Below are 14,358 nucleotides of genomic sequence, written 5' to 3' on the forward strand. Positions count from 1 at the left end.
TTGCTACAGCAATTTTCCGACCTATTCTCCCTCATCCCTGGGGTCACCCCCTGGTGCCTCCACGATGTCGACACCGGGGATAGCCCCCCTATCCGGCACAGGGCTTACAGAGTACCTGATCGAGTACGCGCCTGCATCCAGTCAGAAGTATCCAAGATGCTGGCCCTAAGAGCAATCGAGCCCTCCGACAGTCAATGGGCCAGCCCAGTCGTGCTGGTCCCCAAGGCCGCCGCCCCTGGAGTCGCCCCAGAGCTCAGATTTTGTGTGGACTACCGGGGCTTGAACGCCGTCACCCGGACAGACGCTCACCCCATCCCCCGAGCGGATGAACTGATCGACCGCATGGGGGCCGCCCGCCACCTGAGCATCTTTGATTTGAGCGCGGGCTATTGGCAGATCGGCCTCACCCCCGGTGCCCAGGAGCGATCCGCCTTCTCCACCCCGGATGGCCACTACCACTTCAAAGTAATGCCCTTCGGAATGAAAAACGCCCCCGCCACCTTCCAGAGGCTCGTAAACAAAGTATTGGCGGGACTGGAGGAGTTCAGCGCCGCCTATCTGGACGATATTGCCGTGTACAGCCGCCAATGGGCAGAACACCTCCAACACCTCCGGGAGGTACTGACCGCCCTCCGACGGGCAGGACTAACAATCAAGGCCAGCAAGTGCCAAATCGGCCAAGGGTCCGTGACCTACCTGGGGCACCAGGTGGGAAGTGGCCAGGTGGCCCCTCTCCAGCTCAAGATCGCTGCCATTCAGGCTTGGGAGCCCCCGGTAACCCAAACAGAGGTCCGCGCCTTCCTGGGGCTCACCGGATACTACCGGCGCTTCGTAAAAGACTATGGCAGCATTGTGGGGCCCCTCACAGAACTCACGTCCAAAAAGAACCCCCCGAAAGTACACTGGACACCTGAGTGTCAGGTTGCCTTTGAAAACCTCAAATCCGCCATGTGCACCGCCCCCGTGCTCCAAGCCCCCGACTACAGCCGGGAATTTATAGTACAAACAGATGCCTCCGATCATGGCAATGGGGCCGTCCTCTCCCAAATCAACACAGAGGGAGTTGACCAGCCAGTGGCCTTCATCAGCCACCGCCTGCTGGCCCGAGAGCAGCGCTGGAGCACCATAGAGCGAAAGGCCTTCGCCGTGGTGTGGGCCCTCAAGAAGCTCCGGCCTTATCTCTTCGGCACCCACTTCCGGGTACAAACAGACCACCGTCCTCTGCAATGGCTGGTGCAGATGCGGGGAGAGAAACTGAAGCTGTTGCGTTGGTTCATCTCCCTGCAAGGGATGGACTTCACTGTGGAGCATCGCCCAGGCCAAGATCACGCTAACGCAGGCGGCCTGTCCCGCTTCTTCCGCCTCGGCGAGGAGATTACCCAAGAGGATGGGTGACTCTCCCTGCCTTCAGCTGGGGGGGGGGACGCATGTTGGACAGGCCTCGTGGCAGGCCTGACCCCTCCCCGCATGGCGGGTCGCGGACTACTGCTACCCCTGTTCCCCGGACAAGAACCACACCTGCAACCCGCCGGGTCAACCCCCAGCTCTTCCCCGACGGAACCCCGGCTCATAATCATAACCTTCTCGGCTGGCCCGGGTCCCTTCCCGAACCACCGTCTCCGGCCCAGCCGCCATCTTGGACCCTCCACGACCAGGCCTCGTGGCCTAGGGTCGACCTCAGCCTCAGGCCCAGCCAAGCCCCGATATCGAGGCACCACCATCCACCCAGGGCGTAAAGAGACCACTTGGCGAGTCAATGGAAGAAGGAGTGTCGATGGCTCCCCTCAGCCAGGTTTCGATCACCCCCAGCCTCCCTAGGCGCTGGCTCCACCCCCCTGCTGGGTGTCTGGACTCCCTCATCCCGGACCTCCCGACCTCCAAGTGCGAGGGTCCGGACATCAAAGGGCGCCAGACCTATAACTGGGGAAGCTCCAGAGCAGGAAGGCAGTTGTATCCTGGAGTCGAGAGACACCGAGACGAACTCATCCTTGGAGGCCTGCTGGTGCTGCCGTGGCTCCTCTTCGTGAACTACCTTTAAAGGCCTGCTGGCGCTGCCGCGGCTCATCCTCTTCGTGAACCATCTTTGAAGGCCTGCTGGCGCTGCCGCGGCTCATCCTCTACGTGAACTATCGTGAAGGCCTGCTGGCGCTGCCGCGGCTCATCCTCTTCGTGAACCATCGTGAAGGCCTGCTGGCACTGCCGCGGCTCATCCTCTTCGTGAACTATCTTTGAAGGCCTGCTGGCGCTGCCGCGGCTCATCCTCTTCGTGAACCATCTTTGAAGGCCTGCTGGCGCTGCCGCGGCTCATCCTCTTCGTGAACCATCTTGAAGGCCTGCTGGCGCTGCCGCGGCCCCCACTTGCGAACCCTCCAGCTCGAGGATTGAGAGCTATACACCAGCTACCCCTGTACCGGACCGGTACCGAGACTGTCCCGCTACCCCCTTTCCTAAGAGACTAGCATTGAAAGGATCATCGTATCCCGGTCCTGCTGTATCGTCAAGTTAACCTGCCTAAGAATACCGATAAAAGTGTACAGAACCTATCTTTGTGTGGCGTCCATCTGTGGGGGGGTAGTTGCTCGTCCGTACGATTGAAGGAGAGGGCCCTCGCCAGGAGGCCTCTCCCCATTGCTCGGCGGACCCTCTGGGTCCCCGTCTAACAGGCACAATAGGCTACAAGGACAGATTGATGGTCTCCAAGATTTATGTATTGATTAAGGGGGACAACATACTGGGGTTGTAAGCAAAAAAAGAACTAGGTGTATACCTCAACCCCAACAAAACTCCACAGATTTTGGTGAAAGAGGTAGGTGAGGCTTTGGGAAGCATAGAAGAAGAGTTCAAGGAAGTGTTCAGTGGGGGGCTAGGGTGCCTAAAAAACTATTTCGACAAAATAAAGTTGAAGGAGAATGCAGTGCCAGTAGTAGCAAGAGTTGGAAACCTCCCCATAGCGATCCAAGAGTCAGTCAGAGCTGAACTAGAGAAACTGTGCAACCTAGGAGTAATAGAACCTGAGTGGCTGGCGCCGATCATCGCAGCAAGAAAGAAAGCTGGCTCGGTCTGTCTATGCATTGATCTCAGGGCACTGAACAAAGAGGTTGTGGTCGACAAATTCCCGCTGCCCAACATTACGCAGATGATGAGCATGTTGGAAGGAGCGAAAGTGTTCTTGACATTAGATCTAACCTCAGCCTACTTTCAAATAAGGCTTCATGAAGATTCGCAAGAACTCACGACGTTCGTTACACCAATGGGAGTTTTCAAATTCAAGAGAATGCCGTTCGGTCTAGTCTCGGCTGCAGCGGTATTTCAAAGAATTATGGGCAGTATTCTTAGAGGCATCTCTGGTGTATTATGTTATCAAGACGACGTGCTGGTCTTTGGCGCGGACAACAGGCAACACGATACAAGATTGAGGCAGGTGCTGGCGAGATTCAGAGAGCAGGGCCTCAGAGTGAAGAGAGAAAAATGCAGGATTGGATGTAGAGAGTTAGACTTCTTGGGTGACACCGAGCAGAATTCGTCCTAGAGCTGAACTCCAGAACACCATAGTCAGCTTGGTTTCGCCAAAGAACAAGGAGGAAATAAAATCGTTTATGGGAATGTTGGAGTTCGTGCAGAATTTCGCAGGCAGGACCTATGCCATACTCCAATTGCTCAAGAAGGACGTGATATTCGTTTGGGATGAGGAATGCCAAAAAGAATTCGAAGATGTGAAGTAAGCACTGGCGGAGGCCCCAAGCCTCAGAGCGTTCATACCCAACAGGAAGACGGTAGTGACAACAGATGCAAGTTCTAAAGGACTCGGGGCAGTTCTCACACAACTGGGAGAGAGGGGTGAGGAAACCATAGCTTTCGCATCGAGATCCCTTCCGAAGTCAGAGGTCAACTACTTGGTAATATAGGAGGCCTTGGCGGTACACTGGGCCATGAACATGTTCCGGGACTTCGTCTGGGGGACAAAGTTCAACCTGAGAACTGGTATAAAAAACCAATTCCCTTGAACAAAGTCATATACATAAACACGATAAATGAGAAAAAATAAATTTTAAGGAACTATGACAATTAGATCTGGAGTAAAAAATTTAGCAAAATTTATTGTATACAGTAAAGTTAAAAAAGCAGAAAATATAATAAACTGCTTGACACAGGTTAAAATAGGAATTATTTAAAAAAAGTACATAAACAATATTGACCCGCAATATTGCTAGAAACAGACAGAAAAACAGTAAGACATATGATTTGTACAATACAAGGCGTGTGTTCTGATGCTCTTTTGGGACAACGTAATGTACATATGTGGTAATACTGTATCAACAACGATGTTTGAGCCACGAATCACACTGTATTAAGGCGTCAACGCATTTCGGTGGTCTTTTGGAATTCTATCCACCTTTATCAAGACAAAAAATCAATTTCTGTCGTGGTGTACATATGGTCCTCTTTGGTATGAGAGACCGATCTGTATGGTTAGAATGATCTTCCTCTATGATGGCGTGGTTGATTGGGCCGAGAGTGTCTTAGAGCAACGTTCGGGCTTTGTCTTTGTAATTGTCCCTTATCCGTAACGTGTTGAAAGTTTATGGTAAGGTGATTCAGGTCTGGACACAAAAATGATTCCTTGTATAATAGCTTTTATTCTGGCCTTGTGGTTCAGAGTACCTGCGATCTGTTAGGTTGGATGGCAGTGTACCGTCAAATTAATTTTGTTGCACAGCGTTTTAATTTTCAAATGCGCTGCGTTAGTTCCTCACATTGGAGAACTAGGACCAGAGAAGCGTGCAGCCGCCAGCAGACGTAGAGGGAACAAAGACTCATGCTACTGGGGCAAGACTTATGCGCCTCTGGTCTAACGAATCATTTTTGTGTCCAGACCTGAATCACCTTACCATAAACTTTCAACACGCATTTATAGTGTTTATGAATATGACTTTGTTCAAGGGAATTGCTTTTTTATACTGGTTGGTGAACCCTATTTCCCTTGACTCTCGTTAAGGGGTACCTCTCCTATTTTAACCAACCTGAGAACTGACCATTAGCCTCTGGTTGAGGTATTCAACAAAAAAGGACTTGACGCGATCGCACGTAGAATCAGTCGTTGGGTCATAAACCTCCAGGAGTATACGTTCAGAGTTGAATATGTACCTGGGACAAGGAATCTTGCTGCAGACTGCCTCTCGTGCCTTGTGTGGGAAATGAAGGAAGATGAAACAGGCAAAGAGAACGATGATGATAAGAATGAGACGCTGGCAAAAAAGGTCTGTGTGATTACCCAAGGGGCCGTTGGAGAAGAAAGTTGGAAAGAAGCACTGAGAGGAGATAGCCAGTTGATGGAGGTGTGCGTGAGGGTAAAAGAGAAGTGGAAGCACAAAGACAAACAAGACGAGACCCTACGCCCGTTCTGGATGATAAGAAATGAACTGTCCCTCACCGACGACTGTCTGTTCCGTGGAACAAGGTTGATCCCGCTCAATACTTTAAGAGAATACCTAGTAGATCTGGCCCATGAAGGACACCTGGGTATCACCAAGACAAAACAGAGGATGCAGGAAGACTACTGGTGGCCCAGCATGGACAATATTGATTGAAAGGAAAGTAAGAGACTGCGTAACATGCACCATCAGTGACAAGGTTCGGAAACAGCACATGCCTCCCATGCAATGTAGATCACCCCCGTCGGGGCCTTGAGAAGAATTGGCATTGGACATAATAGGCCTACTGACGGGTGAAATTTGCACTCCTTACATCTTAGAGCTCGTGGATCTATACTCTATATGGCCAGAAGTGAAGATAGTATCTGAGATCACCACCAAAGTGGTCATCGAGTTCCTGCAAGAACTGTTGCTCAGGGAAGGGCTAGCCAGTAGCCTGTTGACGGACAATGGAGTGCAATTATGCTCAAAAGAAATGAAGGATTTTCTCAAGAGAAATGGAATCGAACACAAACGCTGCACATTGTACCATCCCGAGACTAACGGGATAGTCGAGCGGTTCAACAAAATGCTCAAGGAGAGCATCCAGCTAGCAAAAACAAATGGATTGAATTGGAAGGAAGAGATAGGGAAACGTCTAGAAGCCTACCACCTGACCCCCTTCAGACTACTGGGATCAGCCCCTTCGAACTGTTCCGAGCTAGGAGGCCCAACACGAAATTTTCACGGGGATGGATGGGGTGGCACAAGGGGTGGACGGGACACTCCAGGGAATCACAAGGGTTGGACAGGCAGCACAAAGCTGTGTTAGAGAGGAAAGACAGGTTTGACAAACTACACTCCGTAAAAGAGGTAGGGTTCAAAGTAGGTGACGCAGTAAAAATCAGAGCACCAACAGGCAGAGCGAGCTGGTTTGAGTTTACCAAACCCACAAGAATTGTCAAACTGTTTAAAAATGCTGTGAAAACCCAGGAGGGGAAGATCTGGAACCTGGGAAGACTTGTAAGATACCACTCCCCTCCTGAGAACGGTAACAATGAGACCAGGAGGGGAGGAGATCCCCAGATGTTGGGTGGCCTGCCCGCAAGGAAGCGTCTTAGGGAATCCCACGCTCCACGCAGATTTAGCTAAAGGGTGGTTAGTCGCCCTAAACACCTGGAGGAATATGTTACCATGTAGAGTGATTAATTGTTAATTTATCTCATGCTTCTCATATGTGTGTGTTCTTGAGTTTTGCAGGGAAGGGGGATGTGTAGTATCTTCCACTTTAGGGGGAGACTTAACAAACCTGTGACACCTCTGTCCCTACTATCCCTTGGTATGCGCCGCGGTGACATCACTTAGAATGTCACCGTCCTGAGCGTTCTAAGGCGAGCGCCCCTGAGCTACCTGGGGGGGCGTGTTTAGAGACAGTCAGCTGTGGCTGGGGTCTGCTGTTGACTTCTTTGAAACTGACTTAATAAAGCTGGTTTGTCAATTATTACATCAGCGTCTTCTTCGATTATCAAGATGTTACAACCGTAAATGTTGAGCTAAGACATTCGGTTATCCCATCTGTTTCTGGATAGTCGCAGTAAACATATGAGCATCTTTTTTCATGTTTTCACACATTTTTACCAACATTTAGAGGCGAATTGTGAAATTTGATCAGTGTGATAACTCTGGGAATGCTATGCAATCTGACAATGTGTTGTGTGAATATGTGTGCTAGCCCAGAAGCTGTTGGTAATTTAGTCAAAGCTATAAATTATCCTATCTAAGTGAGATGATCAATGACAACTATGATGACAGTGTTCTGTTTACTAGGGTACATTTTGAATACAAAGTCCATTGAAATATTATGTTAGTGAGTTGGTGTAATGGGATCATGGCTGAGCAAACCAACAGTTTTTTGTGTACAGATGTGACTTGTGCACAAACTATGCAAGTGATGACATATGTAACTATATCTTCACTTAAAGTTTGCCACCAGAACAACTGCTATGGTCTTTAGTATGCCCATATGGCGAGCCATGTCAAGGTTGTGTGCCCATTTTAGAACCTGTTGCTGAAAAGTGTTGAAAGAAAACCATGACTTTTGACCCAAAAATACAAGTCAATGACTTTCTATAACTGAGTGTACACTGACAGCAATATATTTTACAGAATAAAATGGAGGAGAGCGAGGTAGACGTTTCTTTAAATAGTTGAAAAGAAAACACTTGCCAATCAATAAGAATGAAGTCATCTTTGCTGGTCAGTGGAACTCTTTGCAATTGATCAGCCCATAGAAAAATCACATGGCCATTGATACATCCAGACTCAAAAACCTAACCATCAGAGGTAGCATCTATGCCTTAAGCATTAGTCCACAAGTGATTCTTTATTATGTCACCTCAAAAAACATCCCTGGGAAAAGTGGATAGTTAGTTTGGGTGGTTATGAGACCTCACCAAGTACTAATGTTACTAATCCATATCAGGTCCAGTTAGCGTTCTCTAAATTAAACCTTAGCTCAATCCTGGGTAGCTGTGACACAGAGCAGGCAGGCTTAACTCAAAGTAAAAAAAGTGTAAAGTATTTATCAGTACCAAAATATTCAGTAAGTAGGAAACATGACAAAACAAAAATGTAAACCATTGTTTTTTACTCTTAGCTGTAGTCTATGAGCCTCCTGCGTGAGGATCTGGGACAAAGTCAAAGTTTCAGGTCAACCACGATGGAAGTCGATGCTGTATGCAGCTGTTGGGTTGGTCACGGTAAACATTTTACCTTTGCACTTAGAAACCTTTCTGGCTCTTTTTCTCATAGACAGTGAAGGTGCAGCTTGCGGCTGGGGTGTGCTCGACATTGATGGATAGGCGTTTTTCAGCATTCCTGTGATGAGCCTTGGTTTATGAGCTTTGGACTCTATGGTCAAAAAACATTGGAGGTCATTACTATGGAACCATGATCACGGTGATTGGGACCAACCCCCTTTATGGTGCCGGTCCTGCAAGTGCAATTACAATGCTTAGTGCATGCTTACCATTGTCGTGGGTGCTGCTGGCTGCAGCACACGCCACTATGGTAAAAATGCACGTTTTGCATTTACCTGCACTACGTGGCAGGCACCACGCAGTACCTGCCACATGGTGTGGGGAAATGTTGGGGGGCACAACCAACATGCCCCTACTTAATAGGGGCCGCTATGGGCCCCCAAATTACATCCCTGCCAGCCTGTGAATGGCAGTTGAACAGCTATTTAAGCCTGGCAGGAATGCAGCATCCCAATGTGGAGGACGGTGCCTCCTAGACACAGCCACCATTCTGTGTATGCTTTCTGGATCCGACAGGCAATTGTAACCATTGCCTGTGGTGGACCCGTGGCGGACGGCATTTCTGTCCACCATTACTCCACCCATCATCGCAATCTGGCAGGCAGAATTTGGCTGCACGATCACAGTGAATTCGCCACCAGCAGGCTGGCGGTGGAGGAATAATCGCAATCATAATCAACCCCATAATCTTTTGGATTTGGCTTGCCAACTGCAGTTCTGTGGAGAGATAGTGTACACCCTAGCAGTGGCCAAGGGTTTAGGTTCCAGGAGGCACCACTTGAGTTTAGGTCTCAATTTCACAGGCTACACCTGCAGAGCACAGAAATAGTACTGTGGCTACTAGTCAGCTGGGCACTCTGAAGATTCAAGCTTCTTTATATTTTGTGTCCATAAAGCTTAGCAGAAGGCTAGCCGGCTAATTTTTGGAGCCGATCACCAGTCCTTGGTACAAGTGGGAGCAGGTCCTGCCCTTGGGGTCTTTCACCACATGTTCAACAGCCGTAGCAGCCCTTCATTTTCTGAAGTCCTGTCGTGGTTCAGTAGGTGCAGTCCTTGTTCTGTTCTGTCCGAGTCCAGCAGTGTTCTGAAGCTGGTAGTCAGGGGTGCCACTTTTAAGCCAATTTTTAAATTGGGGTTGTGGAGGAACTCTAGCCAGTGGGGCAGCAATTCCAATTGGGCAACCCTATCCACTCATACATCACTTCCTTGGTGTCATGATGTCCCTGGCCCCGAGGGGGATATTGTTATTATAACTGAGTAGTCGCATGTACCTTTACGAAGAAGGTCTCCTTTTTTCACAACAAAAGGATCCTTCAGATTGACGGGACTTCAAGATTGCACTCCTTCCCTCCATACTCCTTTCTTGCAATGTTACGACTTTAATGCAGAATCCTCTTGCAAAGGCCCCGCCCCAGGACCCTACGTCACTCCACTGGAGCCAATGGGTGAGACAGACGAAACAGCCTCCTGACGTGAAACGTCAAACCCAGGATGACGCGGAGTTTTGGCTGAAGCCAGTTAGAGACCAAATCCCAAGGAGGAAGCTGTGTTCCTGACGGTGACATTGGTCAAGACCAGTGCTTTAAATGGAAAACAAATAAGTGCAGGTACTCATCAATTTAAGCAGTGAATGGAGGTAGGGCATTTGTGGGCGGGGCTAGAGGCGGAGCTTGGAGGCAGGCATTTAATGGGAGCCACATTTTCTTAGTGCCAATTGTGCTTGATAATACAGAAATATTTCTGCTATCTGTAGAGTATTTGGTTTTTCCTCCCATGTGCAAAAGGATAAATTTATTATTGTGGGAATGTCATACCAATGCAGATTGTCTCTGAGCCTAGGCACATATGAAACATAAAAGTGATTTGCCCAGAATCACAGGATGTTGAGCTGAAGCTGGGACTCCAACCTATTTCCATAGTTCCTTATTAGGCAGCTCTGACCCTAACACTACATCCTCACAATTTTCCTATCTGGGAAAGATGCCTCACAGTCAATGCAAACATAACCCCCCCCCCCCCCCCCCACCTCCTCCCCCGCACCAAGGCCTGAAAGACACTGTAAACTTTGATTGCTTTAGGTTAATTAAAACCATTACAAAGACACTGGAGCGAAGGTGAAAACAACAGGCACACAGTAAAGCCAATTCACTAATTCTCCCCCTTTGCCGGCAAACTATAGCTTCAGGGCGCTAGCCTGGACAAGCAGGGAAGAAAAGCAAAGAGACCCTTAGGCACCATCTCATCGCCCAATGCCTGCCTTCCCAAACTGATGCTGGGTAGTGTGTGAAATCTACCCCACCCTCACCCCTCCTCCCAGACTTGTGCTGAGAGGTGCATTCATCTTGGGTGTCACGCTGTAATTAGAGTTAAGGGTCCAATCAGACGCTGCCGAGTCAATCACACTGTAGGTGTAGGACTAGGAGCGAGTTCTACACCTACAGTGTGATTGACTCGGCAGCGTCTGATTGGACCCTTAACTCTTATTCAGGGAGGGGCGATGGGCATCCACAGCCCTAAACGAGACCTTAATTGATGCAAATGAGCCGCTGCGGGAGGCTCAGCAGCGGCTCCATTCAGAGGTGTACACTGCCCCTCCCTCCATTCTGCCTTCTCTTTTTTCAGCAGCAGCTGAGCAGAGCACTTTCTGGGCAGCAGCACAGCCCCAATGCCATTGAGTCTCTTGCCTGACTTTCCCCTAAGAGTACCGGTACTGTCCTTGAGCGAAGGAAAAGTGCCGGTACTCAAAGGGAGAAAAATAAAAAGTGCCGGTACTCCGTGCCGGTGAGTACCGGCCCATTTAAAGCACTGGTCAAGACAGGACAACAGGGAGAGCCAGGAGGCTAACGTTTCCGTGCTGCATCCAGCTCTGCTCCTCGATGAGCGTGGCTACCAAGGTACATGAGCGTCTCACGGCTGGGTTGGGAGAAGGGAGGAAGCTGGCAAGTAGTTGGTCCTGCTTGTTATATTACCCCCCTCCCTTACCTCACGGCCTCACATCGCTAGAACCGAGATGGAGCATTTGGTGGTCCTTCTCTCCCTTTTCCCCGCACGATCGGATAGAACTCACCCACTGACCAATACACTCTTTCTCTTCTTTTATGTACATGAGAACATCCCAAGGAAGAAATCTGGAAAATGGAAGAGTAACCCGGAGGACGAGACCAGGGTTGTCGAAAACATAAGAGGCATTATTCGACAGAGGAACACTGGCTCATGTTAAAACGTTGTGTTAGCAAAGCAATACATTTTAACCCAAACACCTCCCTTGTGAACCTCTATCCGTTCCAAAAGATTACATTTGGTGGAGAATGCGGGCAAACTGCCAAAAGTACTGATAATAATGGATGCCCTAATACAGCACTTAATCAAAGGACAGGAAAAACTAGACTAGGCGGTGGAACACCAGATGGCCTCGGCCCAGGCTGACGGGACATATTTAAAAACACAATGACCGCCCAAATGGAAGGACTACAGAAATGTTATCTTATATATCCTTTTCTCCCGTAGCCCTGGAAATACCCTTGTGACGTATGGTCACACTCTGAAATAATTGCAATATCGCGCATACTGTCATTGAGGCTGAATTTAGCATTGGTCTCTTTACTTTGGACAATAGGTATAAATATAACATTGTATATCTGAATTGGAAGCATGATATAAACCTCACTAATTACAATTGCCCATCCATAATTCTTGCAAAGCTTAATTTCCAGTACATCCTTATTGATATTTTGCGATGATTCATACCTTATTTCTCTATTAATGACACCGCTTGTCCTTTGTGCATCTCTGGCACCTAAGGTAACTACCAGCCAGACATCTAATAACACACAAAATATATCTTATACGCCTTATGTAAAGAAATGTTTTCATATATGGTTTAGATATATTCCAGACTTGCAATAACTCAGATGACCAGTTGAACTGACTGGTCCTCATTCTTGCTACATATAGGTATATCCTAAAATCCACTTTTCTTTAGGAAGCATGCTAATAAGAACACAAGCATGGGTCACCCCTAAATGCACTGTTATATATATGCATAAATTGCAGGTGATTCTCTTCATTCTGTTTTATTCTTTTCTTCTATACCTCACGATTGGCTTATCTTCATCATCACCAGATTCTATATCTTTCTCATATGAAGTATATTCTTTAGTTAACGTTTCTCCTCTACCTTTATGATGTCTTTTCATTTTGTTCATTGCATACTATTGTATATCCCTTGTCCTAAATTAGTCAGTACAGAACCTTTTTCATTGATTAGACTAATTTTATTTTACAGATTCAACAACGTTATCCTCTGTGGCCCCTTTTTCCTGACGAAGGCACAGGTGTGCCAAACGCGTGTAGAACACCCCCTGTCAACATAATTTGTGCCACATTGCTTTTAATTGAAACTGTTCTACATATAAATTGTATACTTACCAACACTAAGAAATTTGTCATTATAACGAATTATGGGCCAGATGTATGTAGGCTGACCGGTAAAAGCCTTTTCCTACATCTAGCCCTATGTTTCTTTATATAGTCTTTAGTAAGCCTGTGAGTGTGCATGATGGATATGCAAGTGAATGAATCAGTGTTATGTTTTTCTCAACTATTCTATATTTAATAAAATGTTCATTTTGTACTTTTTGATAAATAAGTTGTTGTTATTGGTTCTTTCTGACAGTACATTATCCATTGATTAATATTACATCATTGTGCTTGTGTCTGGTTGCTTTAAATCTGTGCATTCAGGACTACAGAAAGTCGCAGAAGACCAAGCCAAAGTGTCTTCTAGAGGACCAGAATCCAAAAGCAGTCCCCAGGGCCTGCCAGGCATTCCTTTACAGAAGTACATGGTGGGAGAGGATCCGGACGTTTTCCTCCTCAATTTTAAGCATGCTGCCCGAGCCTGTGGCTGGCCTATTGCATAATGGCCCTTCTTTGTGGCACCTCTCTTTGCTGGTGAAGCCCAGGGCGCCTATCAGGTGGTGAACCCTAACAGTGACACCCCATATGAGGACATCAAAAACATTATCTTGGATCATTTGGGGTTGGACGCCAAAGCATACCGGGTGCGCTTCCGTATAGAAAAAGGAGCCCGCAGGGAGAATACCAAAACCTTTTTTTATTGCTTAAAAGCTGCTGTGGATAAGTGGCTGAAACCCACTGAAAGCAGTAAGGAGGAAATCATAGACCGCATCTATTTAGAGCAGTACTTGGAGGCCCTTCCTTACAACACCCAAAGGGGGTTACGCCAGCACTCCCACCTCACTACTGGAAAGGCGATAGAGATGGCCACCACATTTTCTCAGGGACAGCCTTGTAACCCTCTTTGGGAACCAGAAAGAAGAAATTGTCCTGTTCCAACGAGAGGTGAGAAGAAAGGCAACTCCTGGTCGGTACCAGACCCACCAAAGCACCGACCCCATCGGCCCGAATCCCCCATGCATCATACCCCTCAGTGTTTTGAGTGCGGTGACTGGGACCACATTGCCCGTGTATGTCCCAACAAAAAGACCACCGAGGAGCCCATGGAGGTCGGCTATATTCCAAAGTCGATCTTATATACTGCAGAGCTCGGGAGCAACTTTTGTGTAAGTGCCCGAGTGAGTGGACGATGTGTTAGCTCCTTGTTAGACTCGGGATGTCTGCAATCTGTCATTAATGGAGAACTAGTCAAGGCCTCTCAAATTATACCCAAGGCCTTGGTGCACATATGGTGCATACACAGGGACATAAAACCATAGTAAGTAGCTAAAGTGCTCCTTACCTCTATTAGTGGGTCTCCCTTTCTCATTAGGGTGGGGGTAATGGCCGATCTCCCTGAAGAGCTAATCATAGGGACCGATAAAGCTGGGTTTTGGGGATGTTTCTAAATACTTTACATATACAAGGGAGGAGGAAAGAACGGGACACCCTGGGTAAAACACCTCAACCAGCCCTTGTCTCCCTAGAATCCTGGCCCCCAGACAGGAATTTTAGGTTTGCCCAGAGTAACAATCTGACTCTCCAAAATGCTTGGCAGGATGCCCAAACCAACAATAATGACTCCCACACCACCTACCCAAAGTTTCGTACTAGAAACGGGTTGTTGTACTGAAAATGCTCAGGTGAAGACACCACTCAACTGATAGTAC

At 48.0% G+C, this 14,358-nt stretch overlaps 1 protein-coding gene across 1 annotated transcript in view; it reads right to left on the reverse strand.

Moving 5' to 3' along the window:
• Positions 1-14,358, reverse strand: part of LOC147732746 (ficolin-1-like) — a 574,771-nt gene that overhangs the window by 32,943 nt on the left and 527,470 nt on the right. The window lies entirely within an intron of this gene.

This window comes from Lissotriton vulgaris, chromosome 2_1, assembly GCF_964263255.1.
Source record: "Lissotriton vulgaris chromosome 2_1, aLisVul1.2, whole genome shotgun sequence".
NCBI classification, from domain to species: domain Eukaryota; kingdom Metazoa; phylum Chordata; class Amphibia; order Caudata; family Salamandridae; genus Lissotriton; species Lissotriton vulgaris.